Source organism: Nelumbo lutea, chromosome 3 (genome assembly GCF_056320005.1).
Source record: "Nelumbo lutea isolate HS-2025 chromosome 3, American lotus-T2T, whole genome shotgun sequence".
Taxonomy (NCBI): domain Eukaryota; kingdom Viridiplantae; phylum Streptophyta; class Magnoliopsida; order Proteales; family Nelumbonaceae; genus Nelumbo; species Nelumbo lutea.
Genome location: NC_142686.1, coordinates 65,275,137 through 65,281,682, shown reverse-complemented (window position 1 = coordinate 65,281,682; position 6,546 = coordinate 65,275,137).

The following is a 6,546-nucleotide window of genomic DNA, read 5'->3' as shown; positions in this document are numbered from 1 at the left end:
TTTCTTTTCTTTTTATTTTTTTTGAAGTGACAATGAAAGTTCTTTCCTTCTTCTGAGTATCATGAACTCCCTTTATTTCTACTAAAGCGATCTCATCATTTGAGCTTTTAGAGCTACATGTCCGAAGTAGGACTCTTCGGTAGTCGTTATCCCGATCTGTCATTTAATGTTTAAAGCGTCTCTATGGTATACCACGAAGTGATTACCATGTAAGCCTGAACTATGCATTGGTTGGTTATTCCTCAATTCAACCAACGTATTGAGATGAGCTATGCTTCGTAAGGTTTAAATCCAAGCTGTTTACGCCTTTGATATTTCATACTTTTCCTTCGCCACTGAAGTGGCTAGGTCTTTCTTGATGAAGAGGTCTTTGTTAAATCGGTGTTTTGGCCCTTAGGCTTAGGGGAAGACTTATAGTCTTCCCTTGATATTTTCCCATGCCATGGAGGCGACTGGGTCTTATAGCGCCGAGGTCATGTTAGCTCAGCATTTTGGCCCTTAGGCTCTAGGACTGGCCCGTGGCCTACTTGGTTGTTACAAGTACTATTGTCTTAAGTTGACGATATTCCATGCCTGAGCTACTTGTTTCCCTTCAAGGGTCTCGAGCTCATACGTTCCTTCCCCGAGCACTCGCTTCACTCAGTAGGGACCTTCCTAGTTGGACCCGAGCTTGCCAGCGTCAAGCTCAGGTACCATAACTTTACGAAGGACCAAGTCATAAACGTGGAGGTTCTGCCTCTTGACCCTGGTGTTATAGTACCGAGCTACTCTCTGCTGGTAGGCTGTGATTCTGATGTACGCGAGGTCCCTTACTTCATCGAGTAGATCGAGGTTGGTACATAGCTCATCTCCGTTCGTTTGATCACTGTATGCTTGTAGTTGAAGCGTGGGCACTTCAATCTCTGCAGGGATTACTGCTTCAGTGTCGTAGGTGAGATTGAAGGGTGTTTCTCTCATGGTGGTCTTCTTTGTGGTCCGGTACGCCCACAGAACACTGGGTAGTTCATCTGCCCACAATCCTTTAGCTCGGTCCAACCGTGCCTTTAATTCACAGAGGATGGCTCTATTCGTTACTTCTGCCTAATTGTTTGGTTGAGAGTGTGCGACTGAAGTAAAGTTCTATCGGATTCCCATGTCTTGACACCAGTCTTGGAATTTGATGTCTTCGAACTGTTTGCCATTGTCAGAAATCAATACCCGAGGTAATCCGAAGCGGCAAGCAATGCTTTTCCAAAAGAAGTTTTGAACATTTCAGGTCGTGATCGTTATGAGGGGTTCTGCTTCTACCCACTTGGTAAAATAGTCCACTGCTACCACTAAGAATTTCCTTCCACCCGTTGCTGGTGGGAATGGCCCGAGTAGATCGATGCCCCATTGTGCAAAGGGCCATAGACTGGTGAGATACTTGAGATCGGCAACGGGTTGGTTATTGATATTGGCATGTCTCTAGCATTTGTCGCATTTTCTAACGAGTTCAATGGCATCTGCCTTCATTGTTGGCCAATAATACCTTTGTCGAAGCACTTTCTGGGCAAGGGCCCTGCTCCCAAAGTGCTTGCCACATAACCCCTTATGAGTGTCATGGAGTACGAGGTCAGCTTCGGTAAGCCACAAGCAACACAGATAGAGGAGCATGTAGGATCTTCGGTACAGCCGCTCATCTTTTATGACGTATTTGGCTGCCTAGCCCTGCACCCTTCTGGTTGCATTGTGATCTGCAGGGAGAGTCTCGTGTAGCAAGAAGCTCGCGAGCGGGTCAACCCAGCTCGGCTCTGCTTGAACGACGAGAGTGACCTCCTCTGCCCCCCTGAGAATGCTAGGCCGAGATAGGTCCTCTATGTACACGGTTCTCATGGTTATGTTGCTAGTTCTGGCAAACTTGGACAGGGCATCGGCCTCAGCGTTCTACAACCTAGGGATCTGTCTAATGAAGTGTGACTAGAAGTCGAGCAGGGCCTCTCTAACCTTGGTCAAGTAGGTAATCATGTTTGGCTCGCGAGCTTCATACTCGCCGGTGACCTGGTTAACCACATGTTGGGAGTCGCTACAGATAACAATATGCTTTGCTTTTACTTCTCTGGCTAGGGCTAGTCCAGCTATCAACGCCTCATACTCTGCTTCATTGTTAGACGCTGCGAACTCGAAGCGTAGCGTAAATTCCAGTTTCTTGCCGCTTGGACCATGTAGAACTATTCTGGCTCCGCTGCCTTGTTGGTTCGAGGAGCCATCTACGTGAAGGATCCAGGGCTCCTCATCCCAGCTCACGACTGGCCGAGCTAGGATAGATGCCGAACTAGCTGTTACTTCACGGGGTTTGGACTCGATCGGCCTGTGAGCTTCGGGCTCATCCGAGCTGGGAGCCTCGTGCTCAATTGGCCTGGGAACTTCAGAGTTGAATGTACATTCAGCTATAAAATCTGCTAAGGCTTAGGCCTTAATGGCAGTTCATGGCTTGTACTAAAGGTCGTACTCGCTGAGCTCAATGGCCCACTTTGTCAACCGACCAGAGACCTCGGGTTTAAGCAATACTTGCCTCAGAGGTTTGTTAGTGAGGATGATAATAGTATGAGCTTGGAAGTTTGGGCGGAGCTTCCGAGCTGCGATTATCAGTGCTTATGCTAGCTTTTCCATCTCTGGGTATCTCATTTTTGCTCCCTGCAATACTTTACTAACATAATAGATGGGTTGTTGGACCCCATCTACTTCCTTTATTAGTACCGAACTGACCATTTCGTTGCTCGTCGAGAGGTACAGTTCTAAAACATTGCCCTCCTTGGGCCGGTTTAAGGTCGGCACACTAGCGAGGTACTTCTTGAGCACGTCGAACGCGAGCTGGCAATGTTGGGTCCATTCAAACCCTTTGCTCTTAATTGCCTTAAAGAACGGCACACAACGGTCTGCCGATTTAGACAAGAAGCGGCTCAGGGCAGCTATGCGGCCATTCAACCTCTGAACCTCCTTCAGCTTCCGGGGTGGTCTCATACCTAAAATGGCCTTAACTTTATCCGGGTTGGCCTCGATGCCGTGCTGGTTAATGATGTATCCTAGGAACTTGCCCGAGGTCACACCAAACACACACTTGTTTGGGTTCAGTCTCATATTAAACTTAAGCAGAATTTCAAAAACAGAATGCAAATCTTGTATTAATTCATGTGAGAATTGAGTTTTGATGACCATGTCGTCTACATAGCATTCTACTTTTCTGTCGATTAACGGTGCAAACAACTTATTTACAAGCCTTTGAAAGGTTGCCCCTACGTTTTTCAACCCGAAGGGCATAACCTTGTAACAATATAGGCCAAATTCCGTGATGAAGGCAGTCTTTTGTTCGTTCACCAGGTCCATCTTGATTTTGTTATAGCCCGAATAGGCGTCCAAGAAACTTAGCAACTCATGCCCTGAGGTTGCATCCACCAATCGGTCAATTCTGGGGAGCGGGAAGCAGTCTTTTGGGCAAGCCCGGTTCAGGTTAGTGTAGTCGACGCACATGCGCCACTTGTCATTGGCCTTCTTTACTAGGATGGGGTTGGTTACCCAACTCGGGTAGTGGACTTCTCTTATGAAGTTTGTTGTGAGGAGCTTTTCGACCTCCTCATCGACCGCTTTCCACCACTTTGGGGCTAGGTTGCATTTCTTTTGTCTAACGGGCCTGATTAAAGGATCAGTGTTCAGCTAGTGAGTTATGAGTTCGGGGTCAATACCGGGCATTTCTGTCATGCACCATGCAAAAATATCTAAATTTGGAAGTAAGAAACTTACTAGTTCTGATCATAAAGGTTCCTGGACGGAAGCGCCAATCTAAAGCATTCGAGTTGGGCCTGCTACTGAGGTTGGAACTGCGACTGTTTCTTCTGTTGGCGCAGCTCATTCTTCACCTTGCTCCATAGGCCGCTCCAGCTCGAGGTCATCGGCTACCTTGGTTTTTCCCTTCAGGGTGGCGACGTAGCACTTACGGGACTCGAATTGGTCACCCCGCACTACTCCCACACCAAAGTCGGTAGGGAACTTCATAGCCAAATGGTAAGTGGAGACCACCGCCCGTAGGACATGGGTGATCGGTCAACCTACTATAGCATTGTAGGGGGAGGGGGTCACGACCACCAAGAAGTCGTGCTTGAATCTGACCACACAAGGCCATGTGCCGACTTCCATAGGTACTGCTATTATCCCAAGGGGTTGGACATCCTCTCCACTGAATCCTACCAAAGGAGTATCTGCGGGCTTCATGTCGCCTCTCTGCAATTGAAGTTGGTCAAATGCAGCTTTGAAGAGGATGTCGGCCGAGCTGCCTGAGTCGACGAGTATGCACCTGACCTCAAAGTCATTGATTGTTGGCTTTATTATGAGCGCGTTGTCGTGGGGGTAGTGGACCCTCGCGCATCATCTTCTATGAAGAAAATTGACTCTTCTGTCCTCGGGCACTTTGGGGAGTTCTGCTCCTCCTGGGTGGCCTCGCGAACTGACGCCCGAAGGAAACACATTCTTGTTGAAAGAATGCCAAACGAATCATGCATGTTATCTCTAAGATGCATCCATTTTCTTGATAAGTTGATCTGATTACCTAAACCCTTTCTTAAGCAATTCAAGTAATCCAAGAAACAAGAATAATTCGGCTAAGATTACTCTATTAATCAAAAACCCTAATCAAGAAATGCCAAGAATGAATCATAATCAATCGAACAACATTAAAGGATTAATTACATATCTGGACTAACATCCACCATGGTTTGAATGATATAAAGAAAGAAAGATTCAATAGAGAAAAATCAATGAACCCTAATTGAATCTAGGTTATCGAATTTGTAAAATCAAAGAAGAAGACAACCTAGGATTTCTACATCAATCTTCGATCTCCTCTTCAATTCGCATTCAATAGCCTTTTCTTCCTTCTCTAGCACTTCTCCTCTTGATTTTGTCTTCAAGGGTTCAAACCCTAATTCTCTCTTTTTCTTTTATTTTTATACTCTTCTTTTCAGCTTTTTCTTCTTTAAAGTCAACAGCCTTTTGGAGCCTCCCCTAGGGCTGCAGTTGGGCCTCTCTCCTTGGTGGGCCGAAGTGCTTCCCTTATAGGATTTCGGCTAGGCCTTTCTTCTATGAGTCTTCCATAGGGTTTCGGCTGGGCTTTTCTTCTTGATGGGCCGAAGTGCTTCCCTTTTCACTCTATCAACATGTCTTCACTTTCTCTTCACCCTAAACTGTCCCAAACTCTTGGTTTCCTGAAATCATTCTCAATTAGTATAAAAATCATTGAAAATCATCATCAAAACCATGTGTAAAGCAATAAAAATAATGTGTAGCATGTGCACACATCAAACACCCCCACACTTAAGCTTTTTCTTGTCCTCAAGAAAAGATATTACCCATAAACTGATCATCCCTCAAATTATATTCATCTATCGAATGACTTTGAGGTTGAGAATGCGTTAAGTGATCGGAAATCCTGCATAAGCACTCTAATTCATCCCCATGATTGGCCACTCATACCACTTGCATAAGAGCAAAGGAATGGGAGAATATGAGATTCTTCATGCTCCAACACTCAATTCCGTTCAATATATATAACAGCTCCTTGATCGCCATAACTAACCATCACCTCGAGCTTGGTTTCAAATGCTGTCAATGCACTAAATTGAATGTTCAACCATATTTTTGTCCCCTTGAACCTCAGTCATCACCGGATTCTTTTCTTTCTTCTTTTTGTTTTTGGTATGAGTGCATTTATGCTCCATCTCACACGAGTCACAAGCTAGAGACAGATAACAATACTCATATTCCAAGTTGCTAGTTTTACTATTCAACTTGGAATAGCGGAGTTGGGACTGAACTCATATCATAAACCGCTAGTTTTACTATTCAGTTCATGATAGTGGAGTAATTTAGACTTTGTCCCTTTCTCTTCTCTTTTTTTCTTTTCTTTTGCAATTGTTGAAATTCATGTATTAACAGTCCATGATGTGCGCTAATGGCTCAAGTGTTTATTAAGATTTTGATCAAGTGCACTATACACAATGGTGGAGTGGGTGCTGGTCATGATGAAAGTCTTATTCGACTTCCTTAACCTCATGTATTGTGATAAAATTGGATAACTCATAGGAATAAATTCTAGCACTTAGGAGTGATTTCCTTCAACTTCATCGTATTCTCTCTTGGAATTCACCTTATAGACAGCAATAATTTTGAGGAGAATTCTAGTTTATGCGGCCTATCAATGCATTTATGTATTGGGGTGATAGAGGTGCATAGCTACAGCCTCCTCCACACTTATCATGAACATTGCCCTCAATGTTCATAGAGTGTGAAGATGAATTCAGTGATGAGGGGAGTGGGACTTCAAGCATCTGAAGGGGTTTAGAGAACTTCCCTGAAGAGCGTTCTGAAATCATGGAATGGCTCCTTCATTTCGGCCCTCTAGCTGCCAAGGATCAAAAGAAACTAGGAGGAGAGAATGAGATAAACTAGGGGTGATTAGTAATCTACGAAACTAAGACCCTAAAAAAAAACTCATATGATATAGGAAAAGAAAAGCAGAAAAAGAACAAAAAAGAA